This window comes from Aquarana catesbeiana, linkage group LG05 (genome assembly GCF_042186555.1).
Source record: "Aquarana catesbeiana isolate 2022-GZ linkage group LG05, ASM4218655v1, whole genome shotgun sequence".
Lineage (NCBI taxonomy): Eukaryota > Metazoa > Chordata > Amphibia > Anura > Ranidae > Aquarana > Aquarana catesbeiana.
In genome coordinates, this window is record NC_133328.1 from 226959372 (window position 1) to 226976909 (window position 17538).

At 45.7% G+C, this 17538-nt stretch overlaps 1 protein-coding gene across 3 annotated transcripts in view; it reads left to right on the forward strand.

The window, feature by feature from the left end:
- The first annotated feature begins 10087 nt into the window (after positions 1–10087).
- Positions 10088–17538, forward strand: part of GRB10 (growth factor receptor bound protein 10) — a 329633-nt gene continuing 322182 nt past the window's right edge. For 2 of the 3 annotated variants that reach the window (XM_073630598.1, XM_073630599.1), the window contains exon 1: positions 10088–10494. The gene's annotated coding sequence lies outside the window, so the exon portion shown is untranslated. The remainder of the gene's footprint in view (positions 10495–17538) is intronic. The other variant, XM_073630600.1, reaches the window with a different exon arrangement.

Consider the following 17538-nt stretch of genomic DNA (forward strand, 5'->3'; position numbering starts at 1 on the left):
AGTCCAGCCAAAGCAAAGAAAATATTTTCCTCAGCTTAGGAAGGAACCAGAAGCTTTTCCGTTCATTGACGAACTGGAAGACTTAATCAAAGAGGAGTGGCAGAGACCGGAGAAAAAGTCTAGTCTGAATAACAGACTCCAGAAGCTATACCCACTCAAGGAGCCTAAAGTGATCCTCTGGTGTCCCCTCCGGTAATGGACGCATCCTTGATGCGCCTCGCCAGGCATGTTACCCTCCCGCTAAAAGATGCGGTAACGTTTAGAAACGTCCTCGACAGAAAGATCGACATGGATCTTAAGCGGGCTTACCTATCAGCTGGAGGCGCCTGCAGGCCTGCAATAGCACTCGCAGCAGTAGGAAGGGCCATCTCGAGCTGGTCTTTAAGCACGGAGAAGCTGGTATCAGAGGGTGCAGACCAAGAGAAAATAGTGAAGGCATTACAAGAGTTAAGCTTGGCTGGTGATTTCGTGGCTGAAACCTCGGTCAACACCATCAGGTCTGCATCAAAGTCTATGTTGGCCTCAGTGATGGCCAGAAGAGCTTTGTGGCTGAAGCCCTGGACGGCGGATCCAGCATCCAAGTCTAACTGGTGCCGTATTCCATTCGACGGTGAGCATCTCTTCGGAACAAAATTAGACACGGCTATCTCCAAGGTAACTGGTGGCAAGTCCGGGCTCATTCCCTCGGATAGGAGGCCTAAACAGAGACCTCCTCCCTTTAAGCGGAATCTCCCAGAAAGGTATAGGGACGCGAAAGCGTACAGACCAGGGAAGGAGTACCGAAGGAACTGGAAGAACCCTCAAACCTCTTTCATGAAGTTCCAGAAGCCTTTTTGAAGGTGCGCCCGTCCGGCCAGCGGTAGTGGGAGCAAGACTCTCCAGTTTCAAGCTGGTCTGGGCGGAGACCATACACGATACCTGGACCCTGGCCACTGTCAGTTTCGGCCACAGATGGTCCTTCAAGAATCGACCCCCAAGGGATCAATTCTGCCCAACCCGTATTCCCCCACCTGGGGAGAAAAGGTTGTCCCTTCTAAACTACGTCCAAGAACTTCTTCAAAAACGAGCGATAATAGAGGTTCCGCCAGCACAACGAGGCAGGGGATTCTATTCTCCACTATTCCTCGTCAAGAAGAAGTCAGGGGACTTTCGGCCGGTTCTAGACCTGAAGAACCTCAACAAGTCCATCAGAGTGGAGTCTTTCAGGATGGAAAGCCTGCAGTCTATCCTCCAGGCCATAAATCTAGGAGACTGGATGCTCTCCATAGATCTCCAGGATGCCTACCTGCACATACCAATCCGCGTGGCATTCCAAAAATTCCTGCGATTCTCGGTGGGTCAGGGGCACTTCCAATTTCGAAGCCTCCCTTTCGGAATCTCTACAGCCCCCAGAACATTTACGAAGGTTCTGCTTCCAGTGATAGCCTCTTTGAGGGAGAAGGGTCTAAGGGTCCACCATTACCTGGACGACATTCTCCTCCTCTCAGACAGCCAGGAATCACTCGTGCAACATCGCAAGGTCTTAGTTTCCACCCTAACGAGTCTGGGTTGGATAGTCAACTGGCAGAAGAGCAACATTCAGCCTACTCAAAGGATGGTCTTCCTGGGAGCCGAATTAGACACCCGAGCCAACACGGTGGAACTGCCAAGGGAGAAGTTGTCCCTAATAGTTCAGGTGACGAATGTCATTCCGGAGTCATGCCTACCAGCCAGAGCATACCTCAGCCTCTTGGGTTCCCTATCAGCAACCATTCCGATGATCAGATGGGCACAATGGAATGCCAGACCCCTGCAAACCTCCTTCTTGCGCCAGTGGGACGGATGGCCCATGTCCCAGTTAATTCACATCTCAGAGGAAGCCAGGTTATCGCTACGGTGGTGGACTCACCTGACAACCTCAGCAGATGCAAACAGATAGTCATCCTCCACCAGGAGGTGGTAACTTCGGACGCCAGTCTGGAGGGATGGGGGGCACATTATCTACATTACGCAGCTCAGGGCCGCTGGCACTTCCAAACCAAGGATGTAGTATCAAACGTTCTAGAGATGAAGGCAGCCTTCCAGGCCCTCTTAGCATTCAGTTCACTCCTGAGAGGGAAACAGGTCCTCATTCGAATGGACAACCGAGTGGCTGTAGCCTACATCAACAGGCAGGGGGGTACCAAGAGCATCTCCATGATGCGGGAGGTCGGTCCGATAATGCGTTGGGCTCAACTGAACTTGTGGAATCTGAGGGCGGCCTACATCCCGGGTGTCCAAAATCTCCTGGTGGATTCTCTCAGCAGAACATTCATTTCCAACAACGAGTGGTGTCTAAGCCCACAAGCATTTGCCCTTATATGCCAGACATGGGGTCATCCAGACATAGACCTTGCAGCGACGCCGGAGAACAAGAAATGTCAGAGGTTTCTGTCAAGAAACCCCTTCCCCTCAGCGGAGGGATCAGATTGTCCCCAACACCCCTGGAACTTTCGCCTAGGCTACATTTTCCCACCAACGCCACTGATAGCCAGGTTCCTTCTGAGGCTCAAACACTCAGCGGCTCTAGTACTAGCTGTGATTCCCTTCTGGCCACGGAGGCCTTGGTTCACCACCCTCCTGCAGCTAAGCACAACGGATCCACTTCCGCTACCGGTGACAACGGATCTGCTAACCCAAGGTCAGCTCCTCCATCCGAACCCAGAGAAATTACACCTAACGGCCTGGAGGCTGAAAGGTCTAGGTTCCTAGTCCAGGGCTGCTCTCAAAGGGTGGTCGATACACTGCTCCAAGCTAGGAAACTCTCCACAAACAACACCTACGGGAGGATCTGGGAAAAGTTCTCTTCCTTTGCCCAGGAACAAGGTTGGGACCCTTCTTCCCCATCAGCAGTACAAGTGCTTGAATTCCTCCAGTCAGGTCTGGACAAAGGCCTTAGGTCCAACACCCTGAAGGTTCAGGTGTCTGCCATCTCCACTTTGACAGGAGTTAAGTGGGCCCTTAACCCTCTGGTGGTCCAATTTCAGAAAGCCTGCCTGAAGCTGAGGCCTCCTAGAAAGCCTTCGTTTCCAACATGGGACTTATCGACTGTCCTAGAGACCCTATCAGGAGAACCATTCTTCCCACTCGAAGACGTCTCCCTCTGGGACCTGACTCTGAAGGTATCGTTTCTAATTGCCATCACATCGGCAAAGAGGGTCTCAGAAATGCAAGCTCTACTGATCAAGGAACCATATCTGATGATTTACCCAGACAGGCTAACCCTGAAGCCTTCAGACAGATTCATCCCAAAGGTCTCCTCCTCGTTCCACTTTAACCAGGAGATTGACCTCCCGGCCTTGGTCACAGATCAGGGCGCTCCCCATCCTTTGGATGTCAAGGGCAACATTCTGCAATACCTCTCTGTAACCGAATCTTTCAGAAAATGTGAAAACCTTCTAGTCATTCCACATGGGTTCAGGAAGGGCCAGGCAGCTTCTGCCCGTACCATCGCCTCATGGCTTGTGAAGGCCATCAAGAAGGCCTACTCCTTAAGCTCCTTGCAAGTAGGGATGAGCCGAACACCCCCCTGTTCGGTTCGCACCAGAACATGCGAACAGGAAAAAAGTTCGTTCGAACATGCGAACACCGTTAAAGTCTATGGGACACGAACATGAATAATCAAAAGTGCTAATTTTAAAGGCTTATATGCAAGTTATTGTCATAAAAAGTGTTTTTGGGACCTGGGTCCTGCCCCAGGGGACATGGATCAATGCAAAAAAAAGTTTTAAAAACGGCCGTTTTTTCAGGAGCAGTGATTTTAATAATGCTTAAAGTCAAACAATAAAAGTGTAATATCCCTTTAAATTTCGTACCTGGGGGGTGTCTATAGTATGCCTGTAAAGGGGCGCATGTTTCCTGTGTTTAGAACAGTCTGACAGCAAAATGACATTTTGAAGGAAAAAACTCATTTAAAACTACCCGCGGCTATTGCATTGCCGACAATACACATAGAAGTTCATTGATAAAAACGGCATGGGAATTCCCCAAAGGGGAACCCCGAACCAAAATTTAAAAAAAAAAATGACGTGGGAGTCCTCCTAAATTCCATACCAGGCCCTTCAGGTCTGGTATGGATATTAAGGGGAACCCCGGCCAAAATTTAAAAAAAAAAATGACGTGGGGTTCCCCCTAAATTCCATACCAGACCCTTCAGGTCTGGTATGGATTTTAAGGGGAACCCCGCGCCAAAAAAAAAAAAAAAAAACGGCGTGGGGTCCCCCCAAAAATCCATACCAGACCCTTATCCGAGCACGCAACCTGGCAGGCCGCAGGAAAAGAGGGGGGGGACGAGAGTGCGGCCCCCCCTCCCTCCTGAACCGTACCAGGCCACATGCCCTCAACATTGGGAGGGTGCTTTGGGGTAGCCCCCCAAAACACCTTGTCCCCATGTTGATGAGGACAAGGGCCTCATCCCCACAACCCTGGCCGGTGGTTGTGGGGGTCTGCGGGCGGGGGGCTTATCGGAATCTGGAAGCCCCCTTTAACAAGGTGACCCCCAGATCCCGGCCCCCCCCCTGTGTGAAATGGTAAGGGGGTACCTACCATTTCACGAAAAAAGTGTCAAAAATGTTAAAAATGACAAGAGACAGTTTTTGACAATTCCTTTATTTAAATGCTTCTTCTTTCTTCTATCTTCCTTCATCTTCTGGTTCTTCTGGCTCTTCTGGCTCTTCTGGCTCTTCTGGCTCTTCCTCCGGCGTTCTCGTCCAGCATCTCCTCCGCGGCGTCTTCTGTCTTCTTCTCCTCGGGCCGCTCTGCACCCATGGCATGGGGGGGAGGCTCCCGCTCTTCTCTTCTTCTCTTCTTCATTTTCTTCTCCGGGCCGCTCCGCAATCCATGCTGGCATGGAGGGAGGCTCCCGCTGTGTGACGGCGCTCCTCGTCTGACAGTTCTTAAATAACGGGGGGGCGGGGCCACCCGGTGACCCCACCCCCCTCTGACGCACGGTGACTTGACGGGACTTCCCTGTGGCATTCCCCGTGACGTCACAGGGAAGTCCCGTCAAGTCACCGTGCGTCAGAGGGGGGCGGGGTCACCGGGTGGCCCCGCCCCCCCCCCCCCGTTATTTAAGAACTGTCAGACGAGGAGCGCCGTCACACAGCGGGAGCCTCCCTCCATGCCAGCATGGATTGCGGAGCGGCCCGGAGAAGAAAATGAAGAAGAGAAGAAGAGAAGAAGAGAAGAAGAGAAGAAGAGAAGAAGAGAAGAAGAGAAGAAGAGAAGAAGAAGAGAAGAGCGGGAGCCTCCCCCCCATGCCATGGGTGCGGAGCGGCCCGAGGAGAAGAAGATAGAAGACGCCACGGAGGAGATGCTGGACGAGAACGCCGGAGGAAGAACCAGAAGAGCCAGAAGAGCCAGAAGATGAAGGAAGATAGAAGAAGCATTTAAATAAAGGAATTGTCAAAAACTGTCTCTTGTCATTTTTAACATTTTTGACACTTTTTTCGTGAAATGGTAGGGGTACTTATGTACCCCCTTACCATTTCACACAGGGGGGGGGCCGGGATCTGGGGGTCACCTTGTTAAAGGGGACTTCCAGATTCCGATAAGCCCCCCGCCCGCAGACCCCCACAACCACCGGCCAGGGTTGTGGGGATGAAGCCCTTGTCCTCATCAACATGGGGACAAGGTGTTTTGGGGGGCTACCCCAAAGCACCCTCCCAATGTTGAGGGCATGTGACCTGGTACGGTTCAGGAGGGAGGGGGGGCCGCACTCTCGTCCCCCCCTCTTTTCCTGCGGCCTGCCAGGTTGCGTGCTCGGATAAGGGTCTGGTATGGATTTTTGGGGGGACCCCACGCCGTTTTTTTTTTTTTTTTTTTGGCGCGGGGTTCCCCTTAAAATCCATACCAGACCTGAAGGGTCTGGTATGGAATTTAGGGGGAACCCCACGTCATTTTTTTTTTTTTATTTTGGCCGGGGTTCCCCTTAATATCCATACCAGACCTGAAGGGCCTGGTATGGAATTTAGGGGGACCCCCACGTCATTTTTTTTTTTAAATTTTGGTTCGGGGTTCCCCTTTGGGGAATTCCCATGCCGTTTTTATCAATGAACTTCTATGTGTATTGTCGGCAATGCAATAGCCGCGGGTAGTTTTAAATGAGTTTTTTCCTTCAAAATGTCATTTTGCTGTCAGACTGTTCTAAACACAGGAAACATGCGCCCCTTTACAGGCACACTATAGACACCCCCCAGGTACGAAATTTAAAGGGATATTACACTTTTATTGATTGACTTTAAGCATTATTAAAATCACTGCTCCTGAAAAAACGGCCGTTTTTAAAACTTTTGTTTGCATTGATCCATGTCCCCTGGGGCAGGACCCAGGTCCCCAAACACTTTTTATGACAATAACTTGCATATTAGCCTTTAAAATTAGCACTTTTGATTTCTCCCATAGACTTTTAAAGGGTGTTCCGCGGCATTCGAATTTGCCGCGAATACCCCAAATTGTTCGCTGTTCGGTGAACTTGCGAACAGCCAATGTTCGAGTCGAACATGAGTTCGACTCGAACTCGAAGCTCATCCCTACTTGCAAGTTCCGGAAGGTTTAAGGGCGCATTCCACCAGGGCAATGGCGACTTCATGGGCAGCTTACTGCAGAGTCTCAGCGGAAACCAATTGTAGAGCGGCCACTTGGTCTTCTAGAAACACCTTTGTTTCCCATTATAAAATAGACGCTGCGCGTTTAGCAGCAGTGGAATTCGGGAGGGCCGTTATACAGGCCAATTCTTCTGTTTCTTGTCAATAAATTTATTTTGCATTCCCACCCAGTTTGGCGAGTTACTCCCCAACGTGTATGCTGCCATGATGCGACAGGAAAACGAAAAATTGTATACTCACCTTTCCGTAATTTTCCTTTCCTGTCGCATCTTCATGGCAGCATACAATCACCCACCCTCTGAGGTGACATGTGTATATATTTACAGAGAATACTGGGACAGGTGTCTACTCTCTAATTTATAGCTATGTGGTCCTATCAGGTTATGGAGGCGGAGTCACAACCCAACGTGTATGCTGCCATGAAGATGCGACAGGAAAGGAAAATTACGGAAAGGTGAGTATACAATTTTCCGTTTTTTCTTGTACAACATCACTTGGGTTATTGCTGTTGATGATATATAATACACTGAAAGTACTAATAGGAGCACTATTATATTATTATTTATGATATACATTATGGTTATATACATTTATTTTTCACAGTTTGACAAATTGTAGATTTAAGTTAGGGTCAAATGTTGCATGCCGTTTTTTTGATGTTGTATAAGCCCTTAGACCCCTTTCACACTGGAGCGTTTTACAGGCGCTATAGCATTAAAAATAGCGCCTGCAAACCGCCCCAAAACAGCTGCTCCATTCACTCTAGTGTGAAAGGCCAAGGGCTGGTGTGCTGGCAGGGTGTCAGAAAAAGTCCTGCCAGCAGCTTCTTTAAAGTGGCGAAATCAATGGGGCAGCGTTGCGATACGGCCAGCAAAACGCCGCTCCGGCGGCATTTTGCAGGCGGATTTAACCCCTTTTCAGCCGCTAGCGGGGGTTGAAACCAAATAGCGCCGCTAAAACGACGATAAAGCGGCGCTAAAAATAACACCGTTTTACCGCTGACGCCCGGGCGTCAGCAGTGTGAAAGGGGTCTTACTGTGCAGGTATACAAAGATAGTTTTTGGCCATACTCAAGGCATAACTAAGGACATTTTTTTTTTTTAAGCGTAACTCCACTTTTGTTGAGAAAAAAACATTTTCCTCTGGGTGATCTATGTACATTGCAAGGCTTTTAACAAACTTTCTTGTAGATTCCTACCTTTTGTTATTCTGAAGAAATCCATGTGTGTTTCTCTGTGCCTCTGTGGGAAAATGAATCTAATGGGAGTGGTTTCACAATCATCAATCAGCTGTGCACTCGCAGGGCACTAATGAGGAAAGTTCTCTGGATCTGCATCCCTTTAGACATGTTCCTATTGGGAGTATCTCACCAAAAATGACATTTTTGTTGCAGGGAATGCCTGAAAGCTGACTTGTATCTTAATGCAGACTTCTGGGAAAATCAATGAGCCAATCACATAAGCAGGAAATTATGTTTCTGGTGGACATTGTGTGTACAGAACACCTCAAGGTAGTCATATTGCATTCAGTGGCGGCCGTCCTTATAATTTTTTCTTTATTCGCTATTTTTTTTCCCCATGAAAGTGGAGTTGCCCTTTAATAAAGTGAGGAGGGATTAGAACACCTGTCCACTTTTCATTGCTATTTGTGCCCTGGGAAAATCACCCTCTCCTATTGTCCTATTTAGCATTATCACAGAGAGTGAAAGTGAAAGAAAATCCCAAATGTTGGGTTCTCCTCAGTTTGTTTTAATTCATTAAAGTGCATTTTTTCCCAAAAAATTGAGTTTGAAAAACCGCTGTGCAAAAACCATGTGACATAAAAAATTTGCAACGACTGCCATTTTATTATCTAGGTAGGATTGTTCCCCGCAGTGACAGAATGGGGATCTGCTAAAGTAAACAAGGCAGATCTCAGTTCTGACAGGGGATCACACAGAGAGCCTGTCTTTCTGCTATGCAGGAAGACTGTGTGTTATCCCAGGCAGCCCACCCCCCCCCCACACAGTTAGAAACACACTGAGGGAACACAGTCAACCCCTTAATCGCCCCTGATGTTAACCCCTTCCCTGCCAGTGCCATTAGTACAGTGTCAGAGCATATTTTTAGCACTGATCACTAATAATGTCACTGGTCCCCCAAAAAAGTGTCAAAAATGTCAGTTAGGTGTCCGATGCAATGTTGCAGTCCCGCTAAAAATCGCTGATCACTACCAATACTTGTAAAAAAATTAAAATAAACAATAAAAATGCCATAAATCTATCCCCTATCTTGTAGACGCTATAACTTTTGTGCAAACCAATCAAACGCTTTTTGGGATTTTTTTTACCAAAAAAAGTGTGAAAGATTAGTGTAGGGAAAGTGTAGGATTGTATTCTGATACAAGAAAATGTAGCAGAATGCAAATTGGCCTAAATTGATGAAGAAATTCTATTTTTTTATTTTTTTTTAATTGGATGTGTTTTATAGCAGAAAATAAAAAATATTTTCTTTTTTTTTTTAATTTTCTGTCTTTTTTTTTGTTTATAGCCCAAAAAAATAAAAACCACAGAGTTTATCAAATACCACCAAAATAAAGCTCTATTTGTGGGGGGGGGGGGGGGTGTTAGAAGGACATCAATTTTGTTTGGGTACAGCGTGGCACGACCGCGCAATTGTCAGTTAAAGCGACAAAAAATATCGTTTTCTCTTTTTTCAAAATTTTCACTCTTTTTTTTGTTCATAGCGCAAAAAATAAAAACCGCAGAGGTGATCAAATACCACCAAAAGAAAGCTCTACTTGTAGGGGGGGGGGGCGACGTCAATTTTGTTTGGGTACAGCGTCGCACGACCGCGCAATTGTCAGTTAAAGTGACGCAGTGCCGTATCGCAAAAAATGGCCTGGTCATTAAGGGGGGAAATTTTACGGTCATTAAGTGGTTAAAGATGTGCTGTCACCTGTCATTACAAGGGGTGGAGATAGATACCCTGTTTCCCCGAAAATAAGACCTAGCGTGATTGTCGGTGATGGCTGCAATATAAGCCCTACCCCCCAAATAAGCCCTAGTTAAAGTCCTTGTAGGTCTTATTTTCAGGGTAGGGCTTATTTTTGGGGAAACAGGGTAGGGCTTATTTGGGGGGTAGGGCTTATATTGCAGCCATCACTGACAGTCACGCTAGGTCTTATTTTCGGGGAAACAGGGTAACAGTAGAGGTAAGGAATGTCAATTCTTTTATTTTAACCGTGTGTCACTTTAAAGTTTGGGAGTTGTCACTACTCAGAATGAGTTGTCACCCAGCTGTCACTGATAAGTTTTGTTTACTTGTGTGGCTCGTGCTGTCTCCTCCTCTGTACACCGTTGTGACGTGCTGCCCATGTCAGTCTGTCTGGTGTGTCCCCTCCCCATGTGTACTAGTATTAGTGGATTGTCCTCGTGCTGGCAGCCCTGTTCTCTGCCCTTCCTGTCTTGTGCACTCTGACGTTCCCACCCCCTTGCTCGCTCCCGATTTAGTAGTGAACTGAGAGAGGGGAGGGTTTAAAAGGCCTGGGGCTGAGCGCAGGGGGAGGCGGCAGTAGCAGCATTGCATCCTGAGCACAGGAGTCAGCTGAGTGTAGAAGGAGAAGAGCCGCAGGAATCCATAGACAGAACCGCTGAGCGTACAGGATATAAACCAGCCGAGCCTCCCCATCACTGCACTGCCAGCCTTTCTCTGCACACTCGCCTTTTTTTTTTTTTAAAGGATTTCTTGGCCAAATGGATCTTTTTGTATGACTAAGTGGATCTGAGTTGGAGAAGGTAACAAAAAGTGCCTAGAAGTAGAGGAGAAGTAGCCGATCGCTTTCTGGGAATATTGGACACCCAGGCCCATTGGATATACAGGACACCTTGCAGGTACTTGGAATGTTGGGGCTGAGTCAGGCATGATGACTATTGGGGTGTCAGAGAGGAAATGGAGGGGGATGAGAGCTGGAGAGAGAAGACTTTCCAAACCCCAAACTAATCATCACTCGTGGTGGAGTTTCCTTGCGCTCCAGTGATTCCCTGCATAGGCCAGTGCAGGCTTTCCAGACAAATGGGACGTGCTGGGCTCACTCTGCCGCCCCCCCTCCCCAATACTCTGCACCCCCCCAATACTCTGCACCCCCCCCCCCCCACACATAACAGGTCATGTCATCCGGGTCCCCCACTTATTTCACCCATCTGATCACAACTTCATGTGACCTCTGTCTGCACACTATGCCCTGGTATGAGGCTTCCCCTAGATAGCGGCTCACCCCCCAAATCTACCAACTCATGATCTTTGATTTTTATTAAGGACCCCCCCCCCCCCTCCGATCGATGGGTCAGCAGATGGTGAGGACACCCTCCTGTCTGCCCTGGACTAATCTTGCCCACGTGTGAGGTCCAGGCTGCAGGCAGTAGATGAGCCAGGAGGCTCCTGATCACACTGCTCACATTATTGCGCTAAGGCTTGTGTAGCAACATGTGTTCTTCTTGCTACTTGTAACACAAGCAGTCTTGGTTTAAATTCCCGGAGCTGCCCACTCCCCCTCTCCTCATCTGCAATGTGAGCCTGAGGAATGGGGAGGAGGAGGGAGCTCTGGCTTTTGGCTGTGTCACCAGAGAAGAGGGGGAGAGTGAAGTTCACTTGTTTACACTCTTCTTGTGGCTGGGACTGACCCACCAACTCTGGGGGGGCTTCATAAAAGTTCTGTGCTTCAGTTGTAGTCAATCAGTCTTGGCTCTGCAAGTTTCCAGAAGGTGGTCCTGTGATGGCCTTCAGGATCCTAATCCAGTACCAGACAGTAGATGTGCACACTTCTATGTGGGGAATTGTTTCCACATTGTCTGCCATCATTGCATGTGTAAAATGAATTTCCTGAATAAGATCTGATTCAGCCTGGGTTCACACTGTTACATCACTTGTGAATCGCACCGCATTCCTGTGCAAATCACTCCAATTCTCTACAGTGAGTTTGAGCCCATTCATTTTCAATGGCTCAAGTTGCGCCACATCTGCATGGGGGGGAAGGTGCGGGCAGCTTTTTAAATTTTTTTTTTTTATTTTTTTTCATTCGTACCCATGCGACTGATTCAGGCAAATGCACTGCGTTTTGCGAGCTGCTTTTGGGGTGTCGTTAACTTTTTGCAATGACACCTGCAGCAGATCACATGAACACAATGTGATTGAATCGCTATGTGATGTGGGAAGCGCACCAGAATCGCATTTCCTGCATCATGTCAGTGTGAACTGGGGCTCAAACTCTGTTCCAGATACATCAGGAATGTTTAGAAAAACCATACTTAAAGGGATTGTAGCTGCATTGGTGCTCTTGCAACCTAACAGTTGAGAATGTCAGTGATGTTTTTGTTTAATTTGCACTGTTATATCTTCAAAATGTAACCCCCCCTGTCCCCCTCCTTAGTGCTCTGAATGGACCTTTAGAAGGGGGATACCCTAAACATCCATGTCAGCAGCAAGCACAATGCCTGCATACTGTGACCTTTTGTGTATGATCCCATTAAACACTGAGGAGGGTGTGAATTTAGAACTAGGGGCCCATGGTACGATTAATCCACCAACTCCTCTTTCATGTTACATTTGCCTCCCACCCTTCAGTTCAGATGTGGGCTGGGACTCTCAGGGCTTTTTCTCTCTCCCCTCCTCAGAATTTTAATAGGGTGGGGAAGGAAAACAAATGGGAGTCTCCTAGATCTTACCGACCTGGTTTATTTTAAGCAAATTCAATGACTGCGCCAATTGGCAAGTATTCTCCAGCACCCCTGGAGAGGGGAGGAGTGAGAGGAGGGTACTGGCAGCAGTGAGCTGATACGATGAAAAATACAAACCCACGTGAAAGGAAAGGCTCAAAACAAATGTGTCTTGCTTGTTGCATGGACAGAACCCCCCTTTTTTTTTTTTTTTTTTTTTTTAATCTTCGTGTCACCTGATCAACTTTATGCTAAACATGGTGTTTCTTGGTGCTAGTCCATTTTGGTCTACTGGATCGTGTTTTCCAGGATTCATTTACTTTTTTGGTACAGGTGATTCGAATTAAGGCTGTGCTTTACAAGTCTACTCCCAGTTGACACTCGTTCGGGGAGACCTTCCCTAGCTATGCTAGCCATTCGCCAGTCGCACAGCGCATTTTATAAAAATGCGCACACAGGTATGAGAGCAAACTATATTGCTTTCATGTAATGACCGATTTTCAAACAAATCAATTTTTATTGCATTATTTTGGTCTCTATTTCTTATATAATTTATTTATTTTTTTTTTTTAGGAAACATTCACAGAAAAAAATTGGTACATAAACAATTTCCTGTGTACATTTCTTTAAAAAAAAAATAAATAAAATTAAAATAGTACACAACCTACAACCATCAAAAGAGTGGGTACATTTTTTTTTATTTTCTTGATAGCTGTAGGTTGTGTACTATTTATTTTTTAGGAAACGTACACAGGAAATTGTTTATGTACCCATCTCTTTTTCTGTGAATGTTTCCAAAAAAATAGGCAATTTTTTTTGGTAACTTTTTTTTTTTTTTTTTTTTTTTTTTTTTTTAAACCCCCTTCCTAACCAGACCATTTTTCAGCTTTTGGTGCTCTCACATTTTGAATGACAATTACTCAGTCATGCAACACTATCTATCTGAAATTTTTGTCCTTTTTTTCATACAAATAGAGCTTTCTTTTGGTGGTATTTAATCACCGCTGGGTTCTTTATTTTTTGCGCCGTAAAAGAAAAAAGACCGAAAAATCTGTAAAAAAAAAAAAAATACATTTTTCTTCATTTCTGTTATATTTTGCAAATTAGTAATTTTTCTTCATATATTTTGGCCAAAATTTATACCGCTACATATCTTTGGTAAAAATAACCCAAATCAGTGGATATTTGTTTTTTTTGAAAGTTAGAGTCCAAAAGCTATGGTGCGAATATCTGAAAATTGATCACACCTGAAGTACTGATGGCCTATCTCATTTCTTGAGACCCTAACATGCCAGAAAAGTACAAATACCCCCCAAATGACCCCTTTTTGGAAAGAAGATATTCCAAGGTATTTAGAAAGATGCATGGTGAGTTTTTTGAAGTTGTCATTTTTTTCCCACAATTCTTTGCAAAATCAAGGTTTTAATTTTTTTTTTTTTCCACAAAATTGTCATATTAGCAGGGTATTTCTCACACACCGCATATGCATACCACAAATTACACCCCAAAACACATTCTGCTATTACTCCCAAGTATGGCGATACCACATGTGTGAGACTTTTACACAGCGTGGCCACATACAGAGGCCCAACATGCAGGGGAGCACCTTCAGGCGTTCTGGAGCACCCAGGCCAATTCTGACATTTCTCTCCTACATGTAAAAATCATCATTTATTAGCTAGAAAATTACATAGAACCCCAAAACATTATATATGTTTTTTTAGCAAAGACCCTAGAGAATACAATGGCGGTCGTTGCAACTTTTTATCTCGCACAGTATTTGCGCAGCAATTTTTTTAACGTGTTTTTTTTGGAAAAAAAACTGTTTTATGCTTTACAAAAACCAAAACAGTAAAGTTAGCCCAATGTTTTTGCATAATGTGAAAGATGAAGTTACGCCGAGTAAATAGATACCCAACATGTCACCTTTCAAAATTGCACGCACTTGTGGAATGGCGCCAAACTTTGCTACTCAAAAATCCCCATAGGCGACGCTTTAAAACTTTTTACTGGTTACATGTTTTGAGTTAGAGGAGGTCTAGGGCCCAAATTATTGCTCTTGCTCTACCGATCGCAGCGATACCTCACATGTGTGGTTTGAACACAGTTTTCATATGTGGGCGGGACTTACGTATGCATTCGGTTCTGCATGCGAGCACACAGGGACAGGGGCGCTTTAAAAAAATTTTTTTTTTTTTTTTATTCATTTTACTTTATTTTAGTTTGCTTTTTTCCAAAAAAAAAAAAATTTTTTACCACTTTTATTCCTATTACAAGGAATGTAAACATCCTTGTAATAGGAATATGGCATGACAGGTCCTCTTTACAGTGAGATATGGGGTCAATAAGACCCCACATCTCACCTCTAGGCTGGGAAGCCTGAAATTAAAAAAAAAAAAAAAAAAAAATCCTGGCTTCGATCGTAGCGGTGAGTCGGTAGAAGCGCAGGAGGGGGGGACATCCCCTCTCTCCTCCCGTAAGAACGATCAAGCAGTGGAACAGCCGCTATGATCATTCTTATGGTGTAGAGAATCGCCGGCTGATATCTGAATGATGCCTGTAGCTGCCGGCATCATTCAGATGTCCCCGCACAAAGTCAAGGACGTTGTATGGCGGGCGGGAAGTGGTTAAAACGCTTTGTGTTTAAAAAAAAAAAAAAAAAAAAGTTGTCTATTTATACAATATTTCTAACACATAGCATGTACATATCAAATATGACACCCCGAAATAGATTCTCCTCCTCCTGAGTACAGCGATACCACATGTGTGAGACTTCCACAGTCTGGCCACATACAGAGGCGGGGTACGGCGGGGGTATTGCAGAGTAATGCGGGGGTATTGCAGAGTAGTAGGGATGGCTGAGCATGGATGGATGTCTGTGCAGCGCTGTGGGCACTACACATCCAGCCCACAGCGCTGCAGCCATCCACCCATCCCCCCTCTCCGCTCAGTGTACCGATCGGTACACAGGAGGGGAGGAGAGGAACCGGCGTCATCAGATGACGCCGGTCTGTTTACATGTGATCACGCCGTCATTTGATGGCGTGATCACATGGTAAACGGCCGCGATCAGCGGCCATTTACTGGGATCCATGATGCGGACCCGGCGGTCATGGATGTGCTCGGGTGCGCGCCCCAGGGGACGCGCGAGAGGGGAATTCTGGGAGGACGTCATATGATGTCCTCCCAGAGTTAAGCAACCGCCCTGCAGCCGTCATTTGGCTATGGGCCGGTTATTAAGTGGTTAATCTTGATGGTTGTGTGTAATTAATAAAGATAGATAGATAGATAGATATATTTTTTTTTTTTTCCCCTCAGTCAATTTGCTTAATTCAGCCCATTCTTTGGTCAAGCATGGGCTGCCATAGTAAATTCTCCTCATTGAACAGGAGAGAACGGCCAATTGCCTCATCCATGCTAAAATCCATTGATGGAGGAATCTCCACCTGACAGTGCATCTGATAGTACGCCACTATCTGGGTAGAGTTTTCACATGGCTTAGTGTGTGTGTGTGTATAATATTATATAATTTTTTTTTTTGTGATGTGAACAGTGCCACCATGGAATTAATTTTGGTGATTAGTAGAGCTGCAGGTTCTGGATAAAATGAGAATTATTATTTTTTTTTTTTTTTTTTCTTAGAATAAAGTCCACGACTCTTGACGTAACTTAATTTAGTGGGGTTTTTTTACCCAAAAAACTGAAAGGCCGCTGTGCAAATACAGTGACAAAATATTACAATGACCAATTTTATTCTTTAGGATCTCTGCTAAAAATGTTTGAGGGTTCTAAGTAAATTTTCTAGCAAAGGATACAGATGGGGGTTTTTTTTTTTTTTTTTTTTTTTTTTTTTTTCTCCTTGTAAGCAACAAGTGTCAGGTTAAGTCTAAAGCAGTAGTAAACCACTGAAATAAACCCTGCAAGACAATGGCCTTAATATGCTAGTATGCATTGCGTACTTTCACATTATGAATTGTTTGCCACAGAACAGGGATATGCAATTAGTGGACCTCCAGCTGTTGCAAAACTACAAGTCCCATCATGCCTCTGCCTCTGGGTGTCATGCTTGTGACTGTCAGTCTTGCTATGCCTCATGAGACTTGTAGTTCTGCAACAGCATATCCCTGCCTTAGAATGAAGCTCCCGCAGCACGCCTTGTCACTGCTGAGGGAGCTGGCATTTTCCCTCTGTTTCTTCTGGGATCTCTAGCGCTGAACGGCCAGAGCCGCAATGATGTCACTCCCATGCAGGAGCCTTTTGTTCTGGCAGGATATGCTGGACCTGCGGAGTGCATGCACCACTGCATTCAGGGTCATTATCTAAACCTTGCAGGTTTAGGAGCTATTCATTTTTTTTTTTTTTTTTTTCTTCTAACTTTTACCTGATTTTATAGGCTTACCTGTAGGTAAAAATCACCGAGCGGGCAATACAACCGCTATAAGTGGTTAACTGCCCTCATTTACAGACCAAAGTTCATTCCTTCTGAGCTAAAAGAACCAAGTGATACAATGTTTCTTTTATATCTCAGCCCTGAGCAATGTTGTGATAAACTTTGCCGGTGTTCTATCGAATAGTGCATCCCCGTTGCCTACTGCCTCTGATCTGTGCAGGATGCAACAGCACTCTAGCTGATATGTTGATCAGCTGGCGTTACGTCAACACTGCGCATGTGCAGATCAGAGGCATTATCTGACTATGTGCAAACGGAGAATGTAACCATCAGATTCTGCCTGCCTCACTGATCATGTGACAGGCATTTTGACGTGTCGCATGATTGCATGCTCTTTGCAGATCAGATAATGTCTCTGAAATCTGCGCATGCGCAGTGTTGACATCATGCCAGCTGCTCAACATTTCAGCTGCAGTGACATTGTGTACTGTGCATCCGCACATTGTTGAAGGCATTATCTGGCAGGATGCACTTTTCGATAGTGCTTCCTTCTTCCTTCTTTTTTTTTTTTTTTTTTTTCTTGACAGCCCTGAGCAGAGAATGGCTTTGCACTTGTTTCATGAATCGTGGAAATGCCGGATTTAGATCATGAGGGTGGTTGAATTAAGATTGCAATTTTTTTTTTTTTTTACGATGAATCGTGCAGCTCTAGTGATTAGTGAGAATTGCACGATCAAACTGCGTATGGACAACTTATAGCTGGGGCCAAATTTTTATGCTCCCTGATGAATTGTGCAAATATTCTCCCTACGGGAGGCTTTTATCACCTTCCT